Genomic DNA, 27360 nt, shown 5'->3' with positions numbered 1-27360 from the left:
CAGGAGGCAAGAGTGGTTACCAGAGGTCCTGACCCCTGACCCAATCCCATCACTCACCAACACCCCCAGCCCCCCATGTCTTCCCAGCAAGGGCTTACTCTCATCATGCCACTTCATGGGAGTCCCCTTGCTGGGTCCCCTTTCCACCAGGGCCCCCTCCAGAAAACCCCTTCCTTCTCCACAGGTCCCTTTCTCCTGGGCGTCTCCCCATCAGAGGCCCCCGGCTCCCACGGGGTGCCCCTCACCAGGCTCCTTTCTGGAGCTCCCATTTACTAAGATTCTCCTGATCAGGACCCCTCCTCTCATAGGGCATCCCCTTCAACCCATGCCCCCCCTTTCCAGAGTCTCTGGCCCTCTGCTGGGCCCCTTCCCCACAGCATTACTGGTCACAGAGACTGCTGTTGGAAGGGACTTGGAGACCAATATATCCAGACTTCACTCCACAGACAGGAAAACTGAAGCCAGAGACGAGGGGGCCAACTACCTGCCTGTGGTCAAGTTGCTTTTGACCTGGAGGCAGGCCAGACTGCGGAGCTGAGTGCCACATGGGGGCTCAGCAGAGGAGGGGTAAGGTCACCTGGCCGACTCAGGCAGCTGTGAGGGGACCACGTGAAGAGTGTGTGTGTGCGTGTGCGTGTGTGTGTGTGTGTGTGTGTGTGTGTGGTGGGGAGCAGATCTTGCTGAAGGTCAAGTGCTCACTTATGCATATTCAAAGCAGCCACCCATCGATCTGTACTTAATTGTTTTCCTGGGGTTGGGGAAGGAAGTGCTGGGGGTATCGATCTGCTCAGGCCCCCGGCACTCCATTGTCCCCCTCTGTCCCCTGGCCGCCACCCACCTCCATGGTGGGGGGGGGCAGGGCACACGTCAGGCCAGGGACAGCACCTTCTCTTACATCCCTTACAGGCTCGATGACCAGATGTCACAGATGAGGAAACTGAGGCCAAGAAGAGACTTATAAGGGTTAGAATGCTATTAAGTGGCCCAACAGGGATTTAATTCCTGTTCAGTCTACTAGCAAGTCCCAGGCTTCTACCAGTGGGCTTGCGAGGCTAGCTGACTCTTCAAACATTGCCCATCTCCTCAGCTTAGAAGTCCCCAAACACCAGGCTGTCCTCCCAGTGGCAGGAAGGTGACAGTGTGTGGGACAGTGGTCAGTGGGAATGAAGCTTGGGTGAGTTTCCAGAAGTTGGATGGTGAGTCCACTGGTAGAACTAAGGTGACTGCTAGCCATGGTCAGGCAGGCACTGCAGAGCCCCCGCCCACCACTGGGCCCAGGAGGTCTCCATCCCACTATAGACTGCCTCCCAGTGGAAGAGTATCCAGCACGGGGTCAAAAACAGAAGACAGGAGGCTGGACACACAGGCTGTGCCAGGACCAAGGGGCTGGGCAGAGGTCTAGTACCCTTCCTTCCCAGCTGCAGGAACCAAGCCTCAGCCCCTTGGGCACTGGGAGGCTAGGAGCCAGTGTACTTCAACCTCAGCCCCCTCCAAAGCCACTTTCCTTGACCACAGAGGTACCGGCCACAGCCCAACTTCCCAGCAAACCCTCCCACCCTTCCCCAGGCCACAGCTGTACCCACAAATCGGGGGCTGAGCGTGAGGCTCAAGGACAGGGGAGAGGACGCTGGCTTGGAGCCAGGGCAGAGCTGGGACACAGGCAGCAAGGAGAACAGCCAGTGGGCGGTGCACAGCTGGAGGAGCTGCTGAGCGTGGTCAGGGCCGCGGCTGGAGCGCAGTGGGCCAGAGAGCAGTGGCGGGCTGGCTTTCAAGTACTTTAAAATCACTTACAAAGGGCGGATTAAACGATCAAAAATTCCATTTAATAGGACAAATAAAGAAATAACAATCTACTCTATCAGCCTGGAGAAGGCGAGCTGGATGGGTTTTTTTCCCCTCTAAAAAGGAAAAAAGGGAAGGAAGGGGGAAAAAAAGAAGGATAATGTGTGTTTACTCAAGCAAAGAAAAAAATATTTAAGTGATGTCGGGGAGAAGATTGCAGTAACTAGTGAAGAATAACATCGTCTACTTTGCTGTCAAATCACACCCGAATTTCAGTAATAGATTCTCGGCTGACACTCAATTCAATTCGAAGGTGATCCTGCTTTATCCCAGCCCATCAAATATTAAACACTTGCATTAGCAGGTGCTGCCGCTTCCCGGCTTAAAGCGGCGGGCGGGCGGCAGGGCTGCGGAGGCCCCTCTGCTCCGCTTGCGGCTCGGGGACAGGGCAGCTCAGCGTTATCTGCACGTCATCCTGAGTCTTATCGCAGCTAAGCGGGAAGACCACTTCAGATAACATTAGGCACTTGCCCCGACGCGTCACCATGATTAGATTATTATTATAATTATGACCCCCCAAGATCTTCTGCAGATGGGGATGTGCGGAAGCGGGGTGGAGGGCAGCAGAGCCCAGGAGGGCCAGACTGGGCCTGGCTGGTCCAGGGCAAGCCAAGACCCATGGGGGGAAAACAGGGGTACCAGGCAAGGCGGTAGCCCAGTCCCGCCTGACGAATGCCTTTCAGGAAGGGCAGTCTAGCTTGTCAGAGCCGGGGCGAGATGAATTGGCGTCTCCACCGCGGCCGCGGGTGTCATGCCGCACAGTTTCGTATTCCCAGATAAGGCGTGATAACCAATGGCTGCCGTGACATGGCCTCATCCAGCACTTCCTCAGGGGGGCACAGGCGGGGGGAGGGGAAGGCACGTGCACATGGGTCTGCCAAGCTCCTAATAAGAGGGGTTTAATTTTTACAAATGCTGCTTCCAGCGGGGCCTTCACATACCAGCCAAAGTCCAAAATGATATTAAAAACGGTTAATTAAAACTGCTCTCCTTCAGCCTGGGCTCCCCCACTGCTGCCCCTGCTGAGAACCCTGGCATATCTCCTCCAGGTACTGCCATGCACCTCTGCAGAGCTGAACCTTCAGAAGTGACCACCTGCCTCGTGGAACCCCCCCTAGGCACAGTACCAGGGCACAGCCCCACAAGCTCCCCTCAACTCCTGCTATCCCAGGTACCCCTCAGGCACAGCCAGCAGAGAGCCGCCCAGAGAACACAGGGTCCTTTCACAATCTGTGCTCCTATCAATGTGTGGTCTGGATCTTGCACCTGCTGCCCCTGTGAGCCTGTATCCACATGCCCACCACACCCAGCACTCACTTCTAAAGTCCTTCCCCTACTCCCCCCCACCCCAGATATATACACCATCGAGCACGAGTACACACACCCACCAAACTCTCCCTCAGATGACTCAGCCCATCCTTCTATTCCCTACTCCCTTCAGGCATCCTCCCTAAGAGATTACATCCATCTGTGAATCTTAGCAGAGCCTTCCCAGGAGTCCAGCTCAGGGCAAGGTGATGTGGGCTATATCTCAGAGATTCTGGCTGGGAAGTCAAGGCTGGGACTTCTGCAGATGGGGATGAGCCATCAGAGCAGGAGGACTGGGGAGGCTGTCCCCTGTGGGTTGCCCACAAGCACAATGGAGAAAGACAGGCCCATGAGGGGTTGGAGATGGCTAGGAGAGCTTCCTGGAGGAAGTGGTACTGGAGGCACCAGGAAGAAGACACAGCAAGGACAAAGGAGAATGACAGGAGCAAGCTTGATGAGAACAGGCAAAGGCTGGGGTGTGGCTGGGGCAGCCAACATGGGTGGAAGGAGAAAATATCTTGAGGGCTGCCTCCCAGCTCTGTGCAACACTGGCCACTGTCATCAGTCAAGGGGCCCTAATATTGTCTACCCCCTTTCTCCCACCTACTTCCTATCCCCACTCCCTCCCTCTCTTCTGCCAGCCTTTGGGGTGTGGGGTAAGGCACTCAAAAGCTTTTTGACCCTGCTCAGTGTTGGGCAGAAAGTTAAGAGCTAAAGCCAGTGCCTGGGCCCCTTTCCCATGCTGGTTCCAAATTCTCTGGGTGCCACTTCTCTAGCTGCACCTTTCCCAGCTACCAGGGCCCAACCTGCCCATCTGTGGCTTCCCGGCCAGAGGGTGGGGCAGGTGGAAGGATGACGGAGGAGTCCTATCCAGGGCAGGTAGAGGCGGGGTGAAAGATGCTGGGCCTCCCAAACCACCCACCCCAGCCCTGTGCCAGGCAGGCACGCACACTTTCCTTCCCCTGGGCTGCTGTAATTTCCATGCGCAGGGAAGCAGGTGCCGAGCTGTTCCCGGCTGGCTCTCCCCTCTCGCGGCTCTGCCCGCCTTGGCTGCTGCCCCATTAGCTTAGTGGCCAGCCATCTGCGACGGGCCTGCCGCGCAGCCCTGCTGTAGGCGCGGCGGGTGGCCCCCTGTGTAACAGGGAGCTTTGCCATTAGCGCCTTTAATATTCTGACACCTCAGCACAGCCTGCTATTACATGCAAACGCTGATCGCCCTGTGAAATTACATTGCTGGGCCCGCGAAATGGAATCGTGTATAATCAGCCTCCTCCATGCACTGTCAGTCCCATCACAAACACTGCGCCCGGCGGCTTACGGGGGCTTAGCAGCTGCGACAAGTGTATTGGGTTTAATAGATGAAGTAGCCCTCATCGGCAGCAGCATCAGATCCTTCAAAGAGGAAAGAAGAGGCATCGACAGCTGCTAGGGTGTCTCTGCCCACCCATTTGCTATCTTACCAGGGCCCTGAGAGTTGGGTTGACACAGAGTGGGCAGGGGCAGTGGCTGGGTCTAGAACCCAGCTCAGACTGCAAAGAGAAGCACAAACTGCTCTGCAACTTCCAGAAAACCCAGAGCCTGCAAGCTGGCAGCAGCACATCTGACCCATCCATCCTCCCCACGAGGCCACCCTGTGGGCCTAAGGCTGAAGGGCCATTTCCCAAGAGGCGGAACCAAATCAAATCACCTTGCTTTCCCATAAACACCCAACAGGCAAAGATACAGAGGTGATACTCTGGAGGATGGGGGGAGAGAGAGTCTGACAGACATAACTACTACCTAACCTTTTCTTTAACTGGCCAACACATTTACAGTTGGTGAACCAAGTACCAAGGCAACAAATATACATGAGGATGGTGTTCCCAGCAGCCCAGGCCTCATGGAAAGGCAGTGTGTTCAGGCTCAGGCACTGGTTCCCAATTCTGCCAATTATTAGCACCATAACTTTGGATGAGTTATTAAACCTCTCTGAGCCTCAACTTCCTGTACTGTAAGATGGGATAATAGTTCTTTCTCCCCGGTGTACCTGAGGTCACTCAGGAACACCCACTCCCACTGCCACCTGCCACCTCCAAATATTCTTGGTGCCATCACCCAAAATGCAGATTGCCTTTGAGATGCTGGTCCCTCTCCCTTTTCCAGGTTCAGTTTAACACCGATCATGGCAGACTGTATTTTCCAGTGACTGTCATAACATTATCTTCCATCTCACATATGCTCTTCCTGCAATATGACTCTGATAAACCTGCCATCAAGAGGGACTGAGTCTAGGGCTTCCCTAGTGGCGCAGTGGTTAAGAATCCGCCTGCCAATGCAGGGGACACGGGTTCGAGCCCTGGTCTGGGAAGATCCCACATGCTGTGGAGCAACTAAGCCCGTGCACCACAACTACTGAGCCTGCGCTCTAGAGCCCACGAGCCACAACTACTGAGTCCATGTGCCACAACTACTGAAGCCCGTGCACCTAGAGCCCGTGCTCCACAACAAGAGAAGCCACTGCAATGAGAAGCCCGCGCACCGCAACGAAGACCCAATGCAACCAAAAATAAATAATAAATTAATTAATTAATTTTAAAAAATCATAAAAAGAAAGGGGGGAGTCTATACCTCTCCCTTTGAAATGGGGTGGGCTTTTTTTTTTTTTTTTTTTTACTATTTCAACCAAAATAGTAATGCAGAAGTAATGCTATGTGATTTCAAGGGTATTTCAGAAATGCTGAGGAAGCTTCCTCCTCACTCGCTGGAACATTTTCCCTGGAGCCCTGAGCTGCTTGTAAGTGGTAAGACTGCTCCAAGGCAGCCATGCTGGGAGGAAGCCCAAACTAGCCCACAAGGAGAGACCACATGGAGAAGCCATGAGACTAGGTGAAGAAAGAGAGATGCCCAGCCAGCCCCCAGCTGCTCCACCCACACACTGTGCCAGCTCCAGTCACTGACCACAAATACATGAGAGAACCTGGGCCAGAACTACCTAACTGAGCCTTTCCTGAATTCCTGACTCATAGAAACCATGAGAGATAATAAAACAGCCGTCGTTGTTTTAAGTCACTAAGTTTTGGGTGATAAGTTATGCAGCAGTTCTGGAAAACTAATGCCTACTCACTTCTGGATACATTGTGTCAATACTTTCAACTTCCTCTTTCTGGCTGCTTCTAGACAATTCTTCCTCTCCCTCTGGGACCTCATTCTAAATCATCATCACTCTGGGTAACTTCAGTATCTACAGGATAAACCCACTCATGAATCTAGCCTCTTGATTTCTCAGCTCCCTGTGCTCTAATGACCTTCTCCTCTACCAATTTCAGCCATCTCTCCCTGGGGCCACACCCGGGGCCTTATTACCCAGCACTGCTCTCCTTCTGGAATCATACAATGACAGATTCCACTCTGATCTCAGCCTCTGTCCTTCCAGCTTTTGAACCCTCTCTCCCTCTACTCTTGCTTTTTTTCCTCATCTGTCAATCCCCTTCTAGCCCTTTTCTACCAAACCTGGACTTCTTGAATCTATGACTTCAACCAGCCCAATCTTTTTGTTTGTTTGTTTTTTGGTTTTTTTTTGCGGTACGCGGGCCTCTCACTGCTGTGGCCTCTCCCGTTGCGGAGCACAGGCTCCGGACGCGCAGGCCCAGCAGCCATGGTTCACGGGCCAAGCCGCTCCGCGGCATGTGGGATCCTCCCAGACTGGGACACGAACCCGCGTCCCCTGCATCGGCAGGCGGACTCTCAACCACTGCGCCACCAGGGAAGCCCCAACCAGCCCAATCTTGAACTTCCCTAAGAAACCCCAACATGGCTCTGTTTCACCACACTTGCACTTGAGCTCAGTGATCCTGGAAAGAAGTCACTGTTCTGTATAGAAAGTGGCCACTATAGATCCAAGATCACTATCTTAGCAACCCTCAATGGTATCCCCCCACCCTACTCCCCTCCTACTTTCACAAAGAAAATAAAAGCTGCTAGGCAGAACTCTTCCAACTGCATGCCCTTCATATACAAATGCATCTGTATCCTTCCCCACCTGCTCGTGCACCAATGCTGTTCTAATGGAAGAGACACCTCACGTCCAGTCTAAGGGCAAGCCCACACTTGTGCTGTACATCTCACTCTTTTTCCACCTCCTCAGGCCCTGTTTCATCTAGTATCCCCTTTCCTTCTAAATTCTGAACCTCCCCATTTCTGCTGGCTCCTTTCCATTAGCATTCAAGCATATGCTTGAATCTCTATCATCTTTACATAACTTTTTGTGTCTTAGTTCCCTTTTTGTAAAATGGGGGTAAAAACAGTTCCTACCCCATAGAGTTGATGTGAATGAGTTATTGCATGCACAGTGCTTAAAACGATGCCTGGCTCTTTGAAATTTATATAAGTATTAGATAATTATTTTTAAAGTCTTCCATTCATTCCACATCCTGATCCAGCTACTGCCTGTTCTCCTGTTAACAACCAAACTTCTCAAGGCTGTCTCCACTCACCTCCCCAACACCCCTTAACCCCTGCAGTCTGGTTGCCAGCCTTATCATGTCACTTAGCTCTGGCGAAGGTCAACAGTTCTCACCATGCTGCCCACGTCTATGGACGGTTTCAGGCTTTTGCTGCCTTTGCCACCCTGCAGCCTGCTTCACATCTTTGAAATCCTTCTCCTTTGATTTTTCTCAACACCCTACTCTTTGAGTTTTCCCCTCTCTCTGACGTCTTCCTCACAGTCTCCTATAGAGTCTCATTCATCTGGTCATGTGTGGGCTTATGCATGTTCCCTTCCTGTTTCGGTCTGTGCTCTACCACTCTCCCTGGGTGATTTCTTCAACTCCCTGGTCTTCGACCTCTCCAACTTGCAAATTGACATTTTTTGCCACTACTTGAGTGTCAAACATATATTCTATTGCCTGCCTGGCACTTCCATCTGGATTCCACCCAGGCACTTCATTCTCAGTAGGTTTAAAACCAATTTCAACATCTCCTCTCCAAAGTGCTCCTTCTCCTGGGCTCCCAAATCCCAGTGAAAACCCTTACCATCTACCTGGTCTACCAGAAATGTGGGGGCCAGCCTTGCTTCCTTCTTCTTCCTTACCTCTCACCAAGTCCTGAGATTGCTGTTTCATGCCCCCAAGACTCTACTCGATCAATTCCTTCAGCCTACCCAGGATGCCCTCTGCCTTCTCCCACTTTTTTCCCCTAATGAACACATACTCTTCTTTCAACACTCAATTCAAAAGTATCTTCCATCACCAGGCCTTTCCTGACTTGTCCCTTCCTTAAACCCACCCAGACTCTGAATAGCATCTGTGTTATTAGATTTGTTTACAGCCCCATGATGCTGGGTGGGGCTGTATCTGCTCTCTCTGAACGGCCTCCTTTGAGGGAAGGGCAAGAAAGCACCTCTCTGGATATAATCCTGCCAGGCAGAAAGGCCTGGTTTTCAGAGTTGCTGCTCCTGCCAGTCCTGTTCAGTCTCCTTCAGGAACCACTGTTGATCCTACCCAGCGGAACAGCAATCCCACCCGACGCCCAGCCATCCTTGGAACTGGGGGCTCAGCTGCCTGGGTTAGGAAAGAAGGGGAGACTGTCCCTGTCTCCCTTCTCCTTTTCTGAGCTCTTTGGTCTTATGGGTGGTCTTGACTTCATTCCTCGGGCCAGCGGAGACCTGGCCAGCATGGCTACAGCAGCAAAAGGACGGACACTCCCATCAGGTGACACAAACCCATCCTTTCTACCTCCAGCTGGTAGTTCTCCATGTTCACAGTGTTCCCTGGCTTCCAACATACTTCAGGGGCACCAGAGCTGCTGCCGCCTCTGTCCATCAACAGCACTTGAGTGGAATCATTATTTTCTCTGTGTACTTAACCTTCCTGCTCACTGCCTACAACAGGACAGCTGCCTCTAGTGCGTGGGACCATCACCACAGCAAAAGCAGGGGCTGTGCCACAGGTCCAGGACCCACAACATTTGGAAGACAGCTGCCAGCGCAGTTTGGTCCCTTGGGTCCTGAGTCAATTTTTGGGTAGAGCAATCTTCATCATGTTCCCAGAGCCCTTGCTTCACTGCTGAGTCACAGTGGACTTGGGGACACTGAGGTTTCTGGGGAGAGAACCAGATAAGGAGCAGGATCCTGAGCCGTGCCGCCTGAGCCTCCACAGAGGAGGCTGGCCTGGCTGGGGCTCCACGTGCACCGCCACAGAGTCATGGCAGCAGGTCAGTCTGAGCCAGCTGCCCAGAGTGAGGGCTACATTGTGGGTTTTCTTTGTTTTCATTACAATTTCTTCTCCCATGGCTTCTTTTGAGCCAGCCCTTTCCTCCCCGGGGTGCTGGGGATTGAATGAAACACCACCCCCGGCTCCAATAAGTGTATTTCAATTACATCTGTCACTGCATAACGATATAATGATATATCATGTGATATTAAATCCATGGTAATCATATCAGGGATTTTTTTTAATCGTGCACTAATCGCATTATTACATCTCTATAATTAACAACAGGAGGTATGGAAATTCAGTTAAGGCAGAAGGCTCAAGGTACTCCCCCCACCCCACCCCCGCCCTAGCTCCCCCAGATTAGGGCCCGATTAGGAGATGGGAACTGCAGGGCACTAGCAAGATGGGCCAACGCTCCCACCTCCCAGTACCTCAGCCATGGGCACAGCCTTCAGGATCCGGGGCTGGCAGACATAGGCCAGACTGAGACCAGGGTGCTGTCTGTCTTGTGGCTGCTCAGGAAAGAGCCTGGGGCAGAGGCCACACAGAGAGGGCCAACAACAAGGCAGCTGGGCTTGCCAGACCTCCTGCCATCGCAGCGCCAAATCTTCTCCATGGGGATGGGTGTTTGTTACCTTTCCTTCAAACCAGCAAGGCCCTCAAAGGTGCTTGTAGGGCACAAGGCAAGTTCCTGCCTCATGGCCTCCTAGACCAGAATTCCTCCTACTATTGCTACACATACTCCCTCCCTTGACCTAGCCCTTTGTGTTGGCAGCTCTTAAACATCACCAAGTCCAGCAGCTGTGATGTCTCTGCCTCTCAATCCTATCATCCCTGAGCTGAACAGATCCAATTCTTCTTGGGGCCATTCCTCCCCAGTTCTCCCTCTGAAGTTTGGCCCTGACTACCGCGTGACAAGTGGATTTCTGATAACCACTGGAGCCGTTCTCCCATCCCCCCAGATGGTCCAAGTTCTTATGTCCTCCCACCCAGGCCTATACGGAGAAGGGAGGGGCTTGGGACTGCAGCCTGAACTATGTCAAATGACCCTGTCTCTCCCACCCCCGTCCTGATACTGAGCTGTCAGGACTAATCCCCTCAGGGGTGTCAGAAACCAGTCTGCAAAGCAGAATTTTGTGTTTCAAGTCCAAAGCTTTGAACTTGGCATGTAACTAGTCCTCAGTGAGGGGCAGGCATTTTGCTAAGTTTGACTCTCAGAAGTTGGACAGGCCTGAAGATGAAAGAGAAAAATCATGTCCTTTTTCCTAATAAAAAGGAGACACTAATAGCAGTCAGCACTTAGGCAAAGCACTTTAAGTTTCTAAAGTCCTTTCCAAATTAAAATATAAGCCTTTACTGAGCATGTGACACCACCATCACGGCCACCCAGCCCTCAGAAACGAAGGGAGGTACGTGCTGGCACCCAGCACACACATCTTCACTTCTTTCTCCCTAGGAAAATGGAAAGGGTGCTCAAACCTTCATCCCAGACCTCCCTCCCTCTATGTTGGCTTGCTCATGTAACACACACTTAATGAGCAAATCCATGTGCCAAGCTCTGTGCCCGGTGCTGCGGATAAAGCACACTAGGCAGCTTGCTGCCTTCCAAGCTAGGGACATCCCTGGCGGTCCAGTGCTGAAGCCTTCGCCTTCCAATGCAGGAGGTGCAGGTCCGATCCCTGGCTGGGGAGCTAAGATCCCATATGCCTCGTGGCCAAAACACCAAAATATAAAACAGAAGCAATATTGTAACAAGTCCAATAAAGAGTTAAAAAAAAGAAAAGAGGAGCTTCCAAACTAGAAGGAGAGACATGTCAACTCACGCATGGTGGGGGACTGAGATCCTACAGAGCCCCAAGGGAGAAACCAGCCTTAGAGGGGGAATAACTGAGAAGGACCAAGATGGCTTTCAATGGAACATCCAAGGTGGGGTGGCTGCGAAAGGTGGATATGCAGGCCAGGAGCTCAGTTCCAGGGGTCTGAGCTGAGACCAGAAAGTCCTAGGAAAGCACATGGGTGGCGCAGGAAACTGCAGGAGTGGATAAGCTCACCCAGGAAGAGAATAAACCTTTGGGGTCAACGAGGCCCTTCTCTTCTCTGATGTTTGGACGGAAACAAGGAAGGCTGAGAGACGGGACGGCTGAACACTAGAGCGTCCAGAGCTAAGGCCCAAAGAGACTTCTCTCTGGGCACACCCAACATCCTGGCCTCTGTCCCTCCCATTGTCATCTCCACCTTCACTTTACCAGGATGTGACACGATGAAACAGTGTGGACTTCAGGCTCACACCAACTTAGTCACAACAAACATTACTATGAGCCTATTATATGCCAGGCCATATGTGTACTTGTAGCAATACAGACACAGTACTGTCCTCAGAGAGCTTCCAGTCTATTAGAGAAAGCCCATGTTAAATAAATAGCAACATAAATAATCATTAAGTTATCATAAGGGCTCAAAGAAGAAAGGTGAGCTGTTTATAGGATGGAAGAGGGGAATCTGACCTAGCTGGGGAACTCTGAGGACAGGTCAGCAGAAACTGACTGACAGGAAGGCAACAGGGGAATGACACGTGCTAAGGCCTTTAGGCAAACAGCACTTGGAAGGAATCAAGTCAATGCTAGTGTCCCTGGAGCACAGAAAGCCAGCAAGAGATGAGGCTAATGAGGAAGGCAGGAAAATCCAGGGCCTCATAGGACATGATGAGGGTTTTGTACTGTTTCCTAAGGCAATGGGAAGCCATCCAAGTATCTACCACTGCCGTGCTATGCGATCTTGGGTGCTCCACCAGCATCAAAAGTTAGTTCCTTTGCACACCTACCCATCCCTATTCCCAAGGGTAGACAGGCCTGGCAACCGGGGACCATTTTTTTTTTTATCTAGAAGGAGAGAAAGAAACTGCAAGAGAGCAACTGACCTCACTGGTTCATTGTAAGATTCACACATTTACTGAAGGCCTGCCCGACCCTGGAAACTCAAGTGAATCACACGTAGACCCTGTCCTCATGGAACTCACAGTCCTTTCCAAGGAAGCAGATGTCAGTAAGTGCCTGATCACTGCGATACAGAGTGATTAGAGAGGACTGCAGTAGAGACAGAAAGGAGGACAGTGCTCAGGCCCGAGGCATCTGGAGCCCAGCATGGGGAGTGCTGCCCCTAGTCCTCTCCTCAGGCTGGGGCAGACAGCACTTCCCACCTAGACTGCAGATTGGGCGGGGGGCAGGAGTGTGAGGAGGACCCTGAGCATCAGTGAACCTAAGCCAGGATCTTCCGGTTGCAAAGATGAAGGTTGAAAGGCTGTGACTAAAGCCACTAAGGAGAGAAGAGGGAAAGGTTCACTGTATCGTCCAAGGATAAGGGAAGGGGCACCTTTAGAACATGGAACAGGACTGGAATAGAAAATCATTTCAGGAAATAGCAACTCCAGTCTCCAGGCCTGTTTCCTCTTTGGAAAACACGGGACTGGGGGGTGGGGGAGAGGGATAAATTAGGAGTTTGGGATTAACAGATACACACTACTGTATATAAAATAGATAAACAACAAGGACCTACTGTTTAGCACAGGGAACTATATTCACTATCTTGTAATAACCTATAAAGGAAAAGAATCTGAAAAAGAATACATACATACATACATATATATATATATATATAAAACTGAATCACCTTGCTGAACACCTGAAACAAACACAACACTGTAAATCAACTATACTTTAAAAACTTAAAGCGAGGGGGTTGCTTAATGACTTGATTTCTTAGGTCCCTTCCTGGTCTGAAATTCACCAGTTCTGAGGCTCCTCAGCCTCCCATAAGGGTCAGGCTTATTGCTGTCCCCCAGTCTTTGCTTATGCTATTTTCCCATCTGGAACACTAGCCTTCCTCTACCCTCTCCAAATCCTGTCTGCCAGGACACCACCTTCAGGAAGTCCTTCCTGATTTTTCTTCCTCCTTCCTCCACGTCCCACCCTGACCTCCACAGTTAATACCACAGTTCTCCCAACAGCACTTTGCTTAATAACCTATTACATACGGTCTGGTACTCGTACTTGACTAGTCTAGGGACTGTCTCATCACTTCCAACCTCTGACATCCATTTCAGGGGCAGGAGGGAAGCTCCACCCGCACAGGTCCTAGAAGCAGACAGAAGTCTGGGTCCCCACTCCCTCTGCCCACAGTCCTTTGAGAACTCAACAGGCCTCCACTTGAAAAGGGTGCTGAAAGCAATGATGTCTCCAAGTGCGATGGGAGATATTTGTGTCTGCTTTACCCTTGGCTTTTTGCTCTGGTTCAGGTAGGAGCGGGGTGGGCTGGCTGGCAGATCTGAGAGCGCGGCACGCCCCAGCAGGCAGGGCGCACAGCGCGGAGGAAGGCGCGAGTCAGTCTGGAGTGCTCCCCATTTATCAAGCTCACGCAGGCCGCCAGCCGAGCGAGTCTTTCTATCATTACACCTCTCAAAATCCGATTCATACCACTAATCCTGCCTTCATTCTCCCAGATTAATAACATCTCTTTCAACCTTCACAGTGTGATAAATAGACAAAGAGAGAACAAAAGGAGAGACAGAAGAGAGAGAAAGAGCTGGAGCAAGTCCCCATAATAGAGAGAGCCGAGAAAGAGGAGAGGGAAAAAAGGAGAGCGAGCGAGAGCAGGCAGCGGCCAGAGACTGCAGCGGTCTCAGAGAGCCACGAGGAGAGCGGCGGCTGCGCCCCGCTATGCACTGTGCTCCGTCCCCAAGAGAAAGAAAGGCTCGTTAACAGCTCCTTCCTGCCTGCACTTTTGTTCAAATTCTTTTCTTCCCTTCCAATCCTGCTTTAGGTCAAATTCCAGTGAAAATGAGTCTCTTGGCTTCCCGGTCTCCTCCCAGCCTCCCTACCAGGCCCAGGGAACCAATCGGGCCCCTGGTGGCAGGGCTGGGTCTGGGCACGAGACAGGGCTGGGCAGGGGCTTAGAAAGGGGCGGAGCGAGCTGGCCTAAAGCTTTGCCAGAACTGTTCCCTTAGCACAAACCCCTGTCCCTTCCCTGCTCTTTAGGCAGAAGAGGAGAGGGAACAGAGCAGAGAGGGGGCTTGGGGCCTGTCCTGCAAATCGTTCCAACCTAAGGCTCCAGCTGGTGCAATCCAAGGCCCCCAGCTGCTAGCAGCTCAGCTAGATGGTGAAAGTAGGCACCTCTCAAGCTTGCTAAAACCAAGGTGTGGCCCATACCTCCAAATTCTGATGGAGAAGTGTGCCAGGGACAATAAACCCCACTGGGCCCCAGCCCTAGGCCTAACACAACTGACCTGTGATGCTTCTTGTTCTCCCTGCCCACATGCTTTGCCCAGACTTGTCTCCACAGCATACTTCCCATCCTCCTCTCAGGCTCAGTTCAAGGGGCCCCCTCTGGATGCCCGGCTGAGCTCTTCCAGGAGGATTCAGGCGCTCCCTCTTCGGGGCTCTGAAAGGCAACAGCATTCACATTACCCTGCAGCGACTATCTGTCTCCCTCACTCCACCGGGAGTCTGTCTTCTGAGTTCTCTAGTCCCAGGTCCAAGCTGCCCACGGCACTTCCATTCTTTCTCGACTTTGCCCGAACTAGCCCTAGCAGAAGACTAAGCCAAACAAGGCTCGACCCTCCCTCTGGACTGCAAAGTATTCCTAGGCAACTGGCAAGCCTAGCTCAGAGGCAGAGGCAGAAGCACTCCGCATGGGGAAGCTCTCGGCCCTGTGCACCCACTCCCTTCACAGTCCATCAGAGTGGAGGGAGGCGGGGCTGCACCAAGCTCCCTGGACCACTTTCTTCTTCAGCAGACCCTCATGGCGGGAGGTGGGGTGCACGTACGCAGAAGGAACGCCTGCCCTGCCCAATCTAGCCTAGTAGGAAGAGCCTTCCAAGAAAGTCAAGGCTTCTCCAAGGACGGAGTCTGGTAGTGGACAGGAAAGACCCAAAGCAGACCCTCAGTAGAAAGCTGGTGGCCTTGTGATCTGTTGAGAGGCAGATCCCTCCTAGGGAATATCTTGCAGACACCTGCCAGATACTTTCCTCCAAAAAGCCTCCCTCTACCCTCTGTCCCAAAACACAGCCCTCCTTTTGGATCAAAATGGCTGCTACCTACTCCCACCATTCACTCCTGGGGGCCCCATCACTTCCAGCCCCAACTCTCAGGTTTGCCCAGTTATACCTCTGCCTGGGGAAAGTCCAGAGAAAAGGAGGCTTCATAGGGCCAAGTCAAAGAGCAAAGTAGGGATCATATCCCATCCACCAAAAATCCCGAAGTTCTGTTAACCTTCCCTCAGCCCCATATCAGAAGGACTGTCCACAATGTCACCTGCTCTACCAGGCCTCCAGGATCAGACACCTACAATAGGGAAGGCTGAAATAGTGACAGTGACTGACATTTGTCCACGGGTCCAAGTGACCCAAGGAGGTGGGGGGCTGAAGAGCGAGGGCAAGAAGGAGAGAGAATGATACAGCCTCACTGAAGGAGAATGGTCCTCCCTACAATCAGCCTAGCCCACCGGTACCCTGGGCTCTAGGACAGGCTAGGTCCAGCTGGCACACAGGCCCACACTTCCTCCGAGGCCAAGGCCACAGCAGAGCTCCAGAAGCATGGAGCCCAGAGGCCCTTCCTTCCCTAAGAGCCCACACTGCTGGCAGATCAGAGAGCCTCAGCCAGTCAGGCCTGCAGCCTTCTAGACACAGGCAGCCAGCAGGCCCAGACACCCCTAAACTTGCTCTAATCAGCTTCCCCAGGGGCTCAGAAAGATGCCCTACCCCTGACAGTGGGACAGTCCCAGGCCCTAGGAAGAGAAGTCACGGCGGCCCCTCTATCCTCTGCCTTTACCCAATACACAGTCTCAGGGCCTCCCCCAAGGTATGCCTCCACCAGGCCATCCAACTCAGGGGTGAACCTCATCCCCTCAGGAGGCTTGGCGCCTGCGGCAGAGAGTCAACCTAGACCTCAGTAAGGGACCTGTCGGAGGTCAGATAGAAGAAAGTCAGCCAGACACAACAGGATCTCTGGCAGGTCGAGAAGCCAGACCCGAGTGATGCTCTCCCCCCAAACCAGACTTTACAAGCTCACTCTCTGAGTGCCTGGTTCCAGAGCCCACTCTTCGAGGCAGCCGGTGGCACAGAGCAGGGAAGAAGTTGGGTCCTAATGTGTAAAAAGCCCCAGCAAAGCCAAATCATTTACTCTTCAGTGCGACTGCTCAGCAGAGCTAATAAATCTTGCATGAGCAGGGCCGATTCTAATTTCCTAATATGAAAAGGCATTTGGATTGAGAGAGAGGGGGAGATAAAAGTGATTGAATCTCCAATAGTCCAGGTTACTGACAAGAAACATCCTGCTCAGCCCTGAGAGAAGGATGGCAGCGCCCGGCCGCCTGCACACACCCATCCGTTCTGCCCCCCCTCTTGGCGCGATACATCTCAGTCTCTTCTATTGACAGGACGTGGCTTTAAACACAGTTACACAAGTTATCATTTCTGCCTTCTGATCAATCTGAATTTTCAGGACAATTACCCTCTTAATCAATGATTGCTATCAGCAGCCCAGCGCCTGGACGGATTTCTCAGCAAGGTAATCATGCCGCCAGGCTGGACGGCGCGTGCATAGGCAATGAAGCTCCGGGTGGGGTCTCCTCCCTCCCTCCAGAGCCCCCATATCCCCGTGCCACTGGCAGCATCGAGGACAAGGACGGCAAAGTGTGAAGGCCACTTCAAGGAGTGATGAGAGTAGAAGGGAGGGAGGGGAGGGGCCCAGCCACCCTGCAGCCTTCCAGACCACCTGATTACGGAAGAAACCTCTTAAAACCCTAAATTTACTGCCCACCATGCTGATGCATCTCCACATGCCCTCCTGCCATCATTCCTACCTCCTAATTAGCCTAATAAAGCCCAATTCTAATTATGGGCTCGAACTATTAGGGTGATCACCAAGTACAAAGAAAAGAGAAATACTGGTTTTACTCATCTCTTAGGGGCTGTTGGTTCTAGAAATTCCTTTTCTTCCAAAGACTTGGTTCATATGAGCTACTGACTGGAAGGGCAGGGGCAGCCTCTCCTCCTCCTCAGAGGTCCAGGCATCTGGAGCTTTCACAAAGCCAGCCTGGCCTAGAGCCAGGAGGCCACCCAGCCCCACACTCCCTCCAGGGTCCTCCCACAGATTCAGCCCTCTGTGCATAAAACAAGGCAGGGCCCCACCTCAGGAGAAGAGGGGAGGGTGGATTTGGTCTCTGCCTCAGCGTCAAGTTAGTCAGAGGTATCTGCCGTCATGGGGGCAACTCAGTGTCTCAGATCACCTGCTGTTGGGTGAAGGACTTACACAAGAAAGGCCAACAGTGGAATGAAAAGCACATGGTCCAGGACACTGACGCAACAACTTATGCTTCAGCATGGGTGGCAGATATGTGTATACAGTTAAACCCAAACAGAGTGGGTTATGGGATTAAAACAGATCCCCACAATTTGCTATTATATCCTGAGGGGGAAAGAGAATTAGAAAGCATGGATGTATTCACTTACTGACATTTACTGGGTGCTAACCATAGGCTAAGTGTTGGGGATACAGCAGGGAACAGTATAGAAATGACCCTTACTCTCAGGAGCTCACAATCTACTAGGAGACAGACAAGCAGCTTTCTGTCTACAAAACAAAAACAATAAAACAAACTTGTAACACGAATGTTCATAGCAGCATTATTTAATAGCCATAAAGTGGAAACAGCTTAAATGTCCATCAACTGATGAGCACATAAATAAAATGTGGGGACTTCCCTGGTGGCGCAGGGGTTAAGAACCCACCTGCCAATGCAGGGGACACGGGTTTGAGCCCTGGTCTGGGAAGATCCCACATGCCGCGGAGCAACTAAGTCCACGAGCCACAGCTACTGAGCCTGTGCTCTAGAGCCCACGAGCCACAACTACTGAGCCCGCACACAACTACTGAAGCCCATGAGCCTAGAGCCCGTGCTCCGCACCGAGATAAGCCACCGCAATGAGAAGCCTGTGAACTGCAACAAAGAGTAGCCCCCGCTCACCGCAACTAGAGAAAGCCCGCGCACAGCAACGAAGACCCAACGCAGCCAAAAATAAATAAAAATAAAATTTTAAAAAATGTGGTATATCCATACAATGGAATATTATTATTCACGATAACGAGAAATGAAGTGCTGATTCATGGTACAACATGGATGAACCCTGAAAATTATGCTAAGTGAAAGAAGCCAGAAACAGAAGGCCACATATAAGAAATTCCCAGAATTGCAAGAATAGGCAAATTTATAGAGATGAAAGTAGATTAGTGGTTGTTTAGGGCTTGGGTGTTTGAAGGGAAATGGGAAGTGACTGCTGTATTTTAGGGGTGACAAAAATGTTCTAAACTTAGATGGTGAAGATGGTTGCACAACCCTGTGAAGATACCAAGAAACAATGAATTGAAACACTTTAAATGGGTAAATTGTATGGTATGTGAATTATATCTCAATAAAGCTTTTTTTACACCTGCAGTATGACAGAAGAAGTGCAGGCTCACCAGCAGTGAACAGAGTCAGGGAAAGCTCTAGCACGGTGCCCACATGCTCTGCAGGCACTTGATACAGGTGTCTGAAGAGAGGGGAAGTTCCCAATGGGAAAGGAGGAAAGTCTTCACAGGGGACATAAAGGAGTTAGGTCTTGAAGGATAAGCAGGAGCTCACTGGGCAGGAATAAAGCAAAGGACATTCATGCAGATGGAACCAATGTGAATAAGGTCTGGCAGTGGACACACCGGCTATCTTGGTATAGTTGGAGAGGTACTTTGGGGGTCTCAAAGAACAGGCCAGAGAGCTTGTACTTCATTCAGTGACATCAAGATTTTTCAAGTAGAGAAGTTAGATGATCAGTACAGGATAGTTTGGGGTTTGATGGTTCAGGTATGGGAAATAACACGTCACAGTTGCAAGGACATGGTTTTGGAGTCAGAGATCCAGGATTTAAGATCCTTAAATTCCTCTTCCAATAAACTCAAATAACCAGCAAGGGCTGGGATTTTGCTATTTTGCTCACTATTTTATCCCCATTGCTTGGCAGAGTGCCTGGCCCAGTAGGTGCTCAATAGCCATTTACTGAATGAAAATAAAATGAATGAACGAATGTTGAATGCAATCCCATTTGACAAATGTTTATTGAACACCTACTGTGAAGCTGGCACTCTGGTTACATAGTGTGAGCTCTTCAACGGTAGGGCCCCTGTCTGATCTCTGATCTCTGCCTCAGCGCCTTACACAGGTTCTGTTTGGCACAGGGCAGGTGCTGAAATCAATATTAATTCCCTTCCCTCTCCTGGTCTAGGAGGTTTCCCTAAGAGCCAGTGAATCTTGGAGAGAAGCAGCCTGAACACTTCACTGTGGTTGGCGAGAAAAGGGAAGCCGAAGCTGTAGGGGTGGAAGGCTTCAGGAGCAGGGGGTGGTGCCCACGGTGTTTGTCCCAAAGCCAGCCATGGTGCGCCAGGAGGCAATCCGAGTCGTCAAAGCCAGTAAAGAACTGAGCAGGGATGAGACTGTTCCCACAGCGCATTCTCAGAACCCTCTGCAGACTGCCCTGGACCAGGCCTCCACGCAGGGAACCTAGCACCGGTAGGGTGGAAACAGAAACTTAGGACTTGCAGGTGGAGGAGGAGGGGAAGATCTGGGCCTTATCTCCTGAGCACCCTGTCTTGGCCCTGGACAGCTGCCATTTCCACATCTCCCCTCTGGTCGGGAGGGCCCTTCAGCTCATGGCTGACCACAGTAAGAAGGGGGCTCCTCAGTCTCCCAGCCCCCAATTCCTGTAGGCCTCCCCTCCCCTCCCTTTCCTTCCCTCCCTCTCCTTCCTGCAGAGCTTCCCTCGAGCCATAAATATAAAATAAAACACAAACACCCACAGTCCAGGAGAAGGGCGTCAGACAGATAATGGGCATTTTGTATCTTTTTATGACACTCCCCATAGGCAGCTCGGCAATCACAGCGCAATAAAGGCAGGCATGCAGCTTGCATAGTTAAACAACTGCCGGGTAATTAGGCACGGCAAACACACCACTGGGGAGGCCTCAGGGCTGCCCTGGGATCTGCCTGCAGCCTGCCCTCCTGCTTGCAGCCAAGTAGGGGCCAAGCCCAAGCCTAGCACAGTTAAGACCTGGTTGTGGGGCTGAGGACAGACCACTGGCTGCTGCCATATGCACATTTGGGCTCATGCCTGTGCACGCTCACAAGCACACCTGCCCACGCCCACACACAAGCGCTTCCTGAGCAGCTAGCCTGGACCTCATCCCCCCAGGAAGGCCACTCCTCTTTTCCAAGTAGGGTAGCCGAGGGTCTCTCAAGGGCCCTGCTTTAATGCCCTTGAAGAGGTCACAGGCCTGGCTGCAGCAGGGGCTCACTCATCCAGGTAGCCCTGAGCTTACCGAGTTGCACAGGCAAGGAGACACATGAGCATATGGTCATGATTACACTGACTCTTTCTCTTGTAAATTCCAACTCAGTACAGAGGCGAATTCGAAATAAATTATTTTTTAAAAATACACCCACACATACCGTACACATATTCCTATCACCACACTTATTACCTCTACTGTATTTTTCCCCATTTACCTTGACCCACCCATCTCCCTTGCTAGATGGGGAGCTCTGTACAGGTGGAGACCAGACCTGATTCATCTCCAAGTCTACATGCCCTGATACACAGGGCTTCGCTGAGGAGAGGAATGGTATTAAGTGAGATGTTAACTGAGATGTGCTGGCCCAGGCAGAGCACAGGTCACTTGCTACCTGGGGCCTAGGTCCAGGCTGACCTAAGCCCAACCAACAGAGACAGAAGCCCTCACCAGCGCTGAGGCAGCTGCACTGTGAGTCCACACAATACCCATTCCTCCTCTAGTGACCCAGCCAAATTCAAAATTTCAGGGAACTGATGGCTAATTAATGGAACAGAATAGACAAAACCCTGCTCCAATTCCACCTGAAGACTGAGACAAAAGATCCCATCTCTAGGAGCCACCAGATCAGCTCTGAGGAGTCAGCCAGGGAAAATTAAAGCACTCAACCCTAAACCCTCTTCCCTCAAGAGAGCTGACAGCAGGCCAGGGGAGCTCACAGAAAGACCTTGATTGACCCAGCACAGTCCCATATGAATGTGAACACACATCCAGCTACTTCTCCTGGTCTCTATCTGGCCGTCACTCCACGTCTGCCAAGACAATCAACAAAGGGGTCAAAGGCCAGAGGAAGGGCCTGGGCTGCACCCCACCTTTAGGGTACTGAGAGGCCCCCCCTTCACCCCCTGTAGAAGCAGGGAGACAAGCTTCTCCTCACCCCATATTCTTATGGAAAAGCCCAAAGCCTCAACGGCATTCAGCTCCAGTCCAGGTCACCCCAAACTGTGACAGATGCCATCTGTCCAAACTCCTCCCCAACACCTGAGCCCCCAGCTCTCCTGACTTGATGCCAGGCAATGCCTTGCCTTCCCTGGACCCACAACATTTCCCAATGGGGTAAAGGAGTAGCCCCAAGGTTAGAGATCAAAATAAGTAAGGGTCAGAGAGGGACTTATCTTTCCTTCCTTGCATCCATCACATTTTTTGCTGGGAGCAGAAAGAGGAAACCTCAGGTACAATGAATGATCTCAGAATGGCAAAGGCAGAAGAGACCACAAGAAAGATCACCTCACGCAGCTTCCTTATTTGTTAGATGAGGAAACCGAGGCCTTAGAAAGGGCAAGTGACCCAACACCAGAGTCCATGCCTTTATCTTCCAGCTTCGAGTTCAGTCCAGGGTTCTTTGTATTGCACCATGCTGTCCTCTAGAGACAAGGCCTGCATCTGCACACCTCCAGGTGGAGTCAGACCACAGAGCCCACACCTACACCCTCCCCATATTCCCATGTGTGGGCACATGCCCACACCTGAGTATGCACAGACACAAGCCTCCCCGCAGGGAGAGATACGAGATACACATCTTTAAACACATATAGACATGCATGTTCACATGGGCGCACTCTCTTACACACAGACAGATTCCCATTAAATAGATGTCATTCCCAAGAGAACTGGAGCATGAGGCCAATCCCTGTCCTTCCCCAGCCACTGCCTCACTGGCCATACAACTAGTAATGGCCGGTGAGTGTTTGCCCGGGCCTCCAGCCCAGGCCAGACCAGAGGAACTGCCTTCAGGTAGTATCTGCTATGGGACAAGTGACAAGAAGGAAGCCATGGAAGGCGAGAACCTGGATTTACATCCTGGTCATGTGCCCTTGGGCAAGCTTCTTAATGCCTCTGAGTCTCTATTTCAGCACCCATAAAATAGGGACAATTGCCCTTGCCTCTGAGTAGCTGCGGAAAGCACCTAGCATAGAAGTTGACTCCAGCTGGGGCTCAATATGTTGGTGCTGTATTGCTGATACCTACAGACATGGTCAAACCTGCCTTTCCAGAGTGGTCTGCATGGAATGTGGGAGATGGGAGGCAGGGCTGTACCTCCTCCCTTCAAGGAAGTCTCTTTGCCCTTTTCTATCCTTTTCCGTAACTCCTCCTAGTTTCCAGGGTCCAGAGTAGCAACAACAACAATTTAAAGGAAAAAAAAGGAAGAAAGAAAAAAACAAAACACAACAGAACCTGGGAGAAGGCAGAGTAACTAAGGGTTCCCTTGGCTCTCTCAGACTTCACACTGAACGCTGCTAAGTCCACCTCTTCCCTACACGGCCCTCAGCTCTTCTATAGTATCTATGCCTCTAAGAGCCTCTTGAGGTCCCCTCTGCTTGCCTCGTTCTGTGGATTCAGAGAAGCAGCAAATCTGGTCCCTTGCCTCAAGTGGCTTATGGTCCTGCACAGGGAGAGACCAGGCCACAAAATAACCAAAAGGCACGGACCGTGGGCCACTGGGCCCTAGCCCCTGACCCGAGGGTGAGAGTATGGGCTCTGCAGTCTGGATGCTGAGGTTTAAATCCAGGCTCCAAACACACCCAGGACAGAAGAAGCACTCTCTCCTGCTCCAGAGCGAGCTCAGAATTCACTTCCTCAAGGACACAAGAGAGAGACAGAGGTGGCTCATGGTGGGACCAGGACAAAGAGGTTGTGTCATTTGACAGGACATAGACTGAGCAGCAGCCAGCGAGGGGCACACAGACCCAGGGTGGGCCTCGTTGTAAAGACCTGCCACGGAGGGCACTGCAGGCAACGCCAGGATAGAGGTCGATTTTGTAGCAGCTGCAGGGAACCTCACCGAGGAAGAAAGAATCCCAGCTGCCTGGAGCTGATTCCTCACCCGCTCCCCTCCCCCTTGTGGCCACACTCACCAGGGACACAGAGCAAGGCAGCATCTCTCCCGGCTGAGGCTGCGCCAGGCCACCGCCCCCCCCCCCCCACACCAAGTACCAGCACTCTTCTACAGGCGCGGCAACCAGGACCTAACTGATTCTTCACTCTGTCATTTCCTACATGTTACTTACTGTAAGGATACTGAGGTCTTCTGGCCAAGTATTCTCAGACTGTCCACAGACAATAATGCTACAGGTCATGGTGGCCTCTTTCCCTCCCTGCTATCCACCAGGCCCACAGGCTCTTCCTTCCCTCCCCTGGACGTAAACATGGCAGTTTTCTGGAGCCACTGCCCCATTCTTAGAAGGCAGCTTAGGTTGGCTCCACTCTAGACATCAGGAAATGGCTCCTTACTGCGCTCACTTGCTTTTGCCTTCTCTGCTTTTCCTCCGCTAAAAGGCATACACACGGCTGGACCACATGAGTAGCTTACAAAACCTGAAAACTACTGTTTGTAGTCTCCCAATGCAGGAAGCTCCTTCCCCTCCAGGCCTTTGTTCACACGGCTCCCTCTGCCTGGAATGCCCTTTCCATTTGACTCCTAAAAACTCACTCACCTTTCAAGGCTCACCTCAACAGTTTCCTCAGTGAAACTTCGTTGACTGCCTCTCCCACACCCCAGGTGAAATGACTCCTCCCTCCTTTGCCCTGGAGGCAACAGGGCAAATCAGTTACAGGCATGGTCCCTAGATTCAGGTGCGTAACTCCATCACTCACTAGCTCTTGAACCTTGTGGAAGGTACTTAACCTCTGTACCTCAGTTTCCTCATCTGTAAGTTGGCTAATAATAGTACTTATCTCAGAGTTGTTTAGGATTGAGCTAATTTATAAAAAGGCATTTAGAGCAGCACCTGTTTATTATTATTAATTATCTCTACTTTACAAACGAGGAAACTGAGGTTCTGAGAAGGTAAGTGGCTTCTCCGAGGTCATAACGCAGCAAGATGGCAGAGCCAGGAATTGCCCGAAGGTGAGTGTGACTCCATACTCTATTGGACAGCCAGGCACGCTGATGGTGGCTGCAGTCTAGGACGTGAGATGATGGGCTCTGTTCCTCAGTGTCAGCTGAGGGTAAGCTAGTCCAGGGTGGCATCTGGCTCCTCCTCCCTGGTGCTCACTTGCATTCTGCTGGAGGAACCCCCTTTTCCTAGCTCCTGCCCACAAAGGCTTATATGTCTATCTTGAGCTCCTGTCTCCTTTCCCCTTGTAGCCTAGTCGTCTTGTCTCCAGTGGTCAGCGCGAGGACAAGGGAGCAGCAGAGGCACAGTGCTGTCACTTCATGCCCAGGACAACTCTCGGAGTGGGTATTCTTTTTCCTGTTTTACAGAGGTTGATACTGAGGCTGAAAGAAGTTAAGTGGATTTCCTAAAACCTCACAGCGAGTAAGTGCAGAATCAAGATTCTAAATCAAGCCTACTGGACTTCAGAGTCTATGTGTCAGATATTGGCACCTTTTATAGGTTCAGAGAGGTTAAGGAACTTGCCCCAGATCACACAGCTAGTTGGTAGCAGTGTCATACGTTTGAGCCAGACTCATCTGGCTCCAAAACTCTTTCTCTTGCACCAACGGTCTCTAGCCTGTGAGCCACATCCCCAGGACCGCATCACATCAAGCATCATCTGAAGACTAAGTGAAGGGGAAGTGTCACATACAGCCATACCATTTGTCTAGGATTATGCAGCTAGTATTGTAATTAAGAAAATACAAGTTCATTTAAAAGCCAATCAAATTCATTGTAGCTTTTTTTTATTATGTACTTTTATCACTATACACCCAAAATATAAGGTCCACCAAGTGCTCAAGGGGGAAGGGAATGTCTGATAAGTTTTCTGATATTACTAAGAGCCCCGTGTGCTCTGTCTGCCTACCTCCCTAAGAGCTCTCCAAAACCACACTTAGTACCTTTCTCAAGGTACCTTCCTGATCCTTAGTCACAAACTCACAATAGAGAAGTGCCTTCTGTGTGGAATAACTGTCTAAAGGTCATTAGCAGGAACAGGAGGCACAATCCTTTCCAGGTCTTGAGTCCCATGAATGTTAAGAAGTAATGCCGTCTCCAGCAAAGAGGACCCAAGTCCTGAGCTGTGGAAGGAAGGAAGGAAGGAAGGAAGGAAGGAAGGAAGGAAGGAAAGGGTCAGGGAAGTGAGTTTCTCTTTCCTATCCTGGCCTCCAACTCCTTCCCTGTCCACCTGCCTAGGATACATAGTCTGGGGAAAAGAACAACACCTATGTGGGTTCGAATCCTAGCTTTACCTCCTCCTGGCTATGTGCCCTTAGATAGATTACTTGCTTTCTCTAAGTCTATTTGTCTGGGAAATCTGGTAGGGGAATAGGCACCTGGACTCTGGAGCTCATTAGTCCAGCCTTATACTCAGCATGGGTTCAGTGAATGCTTGTTGATACCCGGTGTGTGCCAGGCCCAGTGCTGAGCACGGGACATACAGAGATGGGTGGTAAGCAGGCCTCAAGGAGCTCACAGTCTAGCAGGAAGCACAAACATGTAAGCAGATGATTACAAGACCACATGATATACTCATTACAAAGTACTGAAGCCATACTAAGGAAGTGATTAACTATGTCTACCAGAAGTGGGAGAACACCAGAGAGGGCTTCACAGAAGAGGGTTTTGAAGGATGAACAGGAGTTTTTCCAACACATTAAAAGGGGAAAGGCGAGGTAAGCAAAGGGAACAGAATGAGCAAAGGGAAGTGAAAGTGCCCTGTCTATTTGAAGAGCAGCGAGAAGTTTGATATGGCTGGAATGTTAGAGAGACAGGAGATATGAAGATAGGGATGCTGCAATGAGCTAGATCCTCCAGGCCTTGGGTACCGTGCTCAAGAGGAAGGATGGGCCACAGCCTCCCACACCTACCCTCTTGGCTCCGGTGCTGTTCCTGTCAAAACAAGCACACTGAATCACACCCTTTCCCGTGCCTTTGATTTAAGAGTTCTTCTCCTGGCCCTGACAGTAAGGCATTTCTGTCCCACAGATTATAACTCACTCTGGGCTATTATTCAGCTCCCCAGCCCTGGCCCTGCTGCAGTTAGTCCAAACATAATATCCTTCATGCATATATTATCTGTCTCCCTATTATCTGGAATCATTTCGGAATTAAATTTCAGTCCTGCAATATTGGCTTCAGGAGCGGCACGCTTTATGGGCTAGTCAAAGGTTAGAATACCAATCAAAATAACAGTGCCGATGCAGCGAGACATTTTAATATTCCAAAACCCGGTAATTGTAAAAGGACATAATATTTTTTCCCTGATTACCCCAAAGGCAACACATGTTAACAAGGCGAGGGAAGGAGTGAAAGAAATTTCAGAGTTCAGACAGCTGTAAGACATATTTAAAGGAAAAGCCCAGGCAGGGCACTTACACCATGGGGGCAGGGAGATGAGAAGAAAGAAGACAGTCTCTCTAGCTCCAGCTGCCCCGACTCCAAATATAGCACTGGTCCCTCTGCTACCTCTGGACTACGTCCCAAGAGCTCATTCCTAAGGGCAGATGTTACAGAGGATGGGATGAAAGGAGAAAGAGCTCAGGATGTGGAGTCTTGAGGCCCAGGTTCTAGTTTCAGCTCTTCAATCCAAAGCCTCCAGCCCCCAAGCTGGCCCCTCCCAGGGTTTCAGCATCAAATCCAGTGGCAAACCCTCAGGGCTGCTCTCCCACTCGGCCTCTCCTTGTCCCGTGCCTGTGCCCCCGCCTCTCC

At 51.3% G+C, this 27360-nt stretch overlaps 1 protein-coding gene across 6 annotated transcripts in view; it reads right to left on the bottom strand.

The window, feature by feature from the left end:
* ERI3 (ERI1 exoribonuclease family member 3) overlaps positions 1-27360 on the bottom strand; it is a 127202-nt gene that overhangs the window by 25325 nt on the left and 74517 nt on the right. The window lies entirely within an intron of this gene.

The sequence above is a fragment of the Grampus griseus genome (genome assembly GCF_964374135.1).
Source record: "Grampus griseus genome assembly, chromosome: 1".
In the NCBI taxonomy this organism is placed as follows: domain Eukaryota; kingdom Metazoa; phylum Chordata; class Mammalia; order Artiodactyla; family Delphinidae; genus Grampus; species Grampus griseus.
This window is presented reverse-complemented; position numbering and strand designations above follow the sequence as displayed.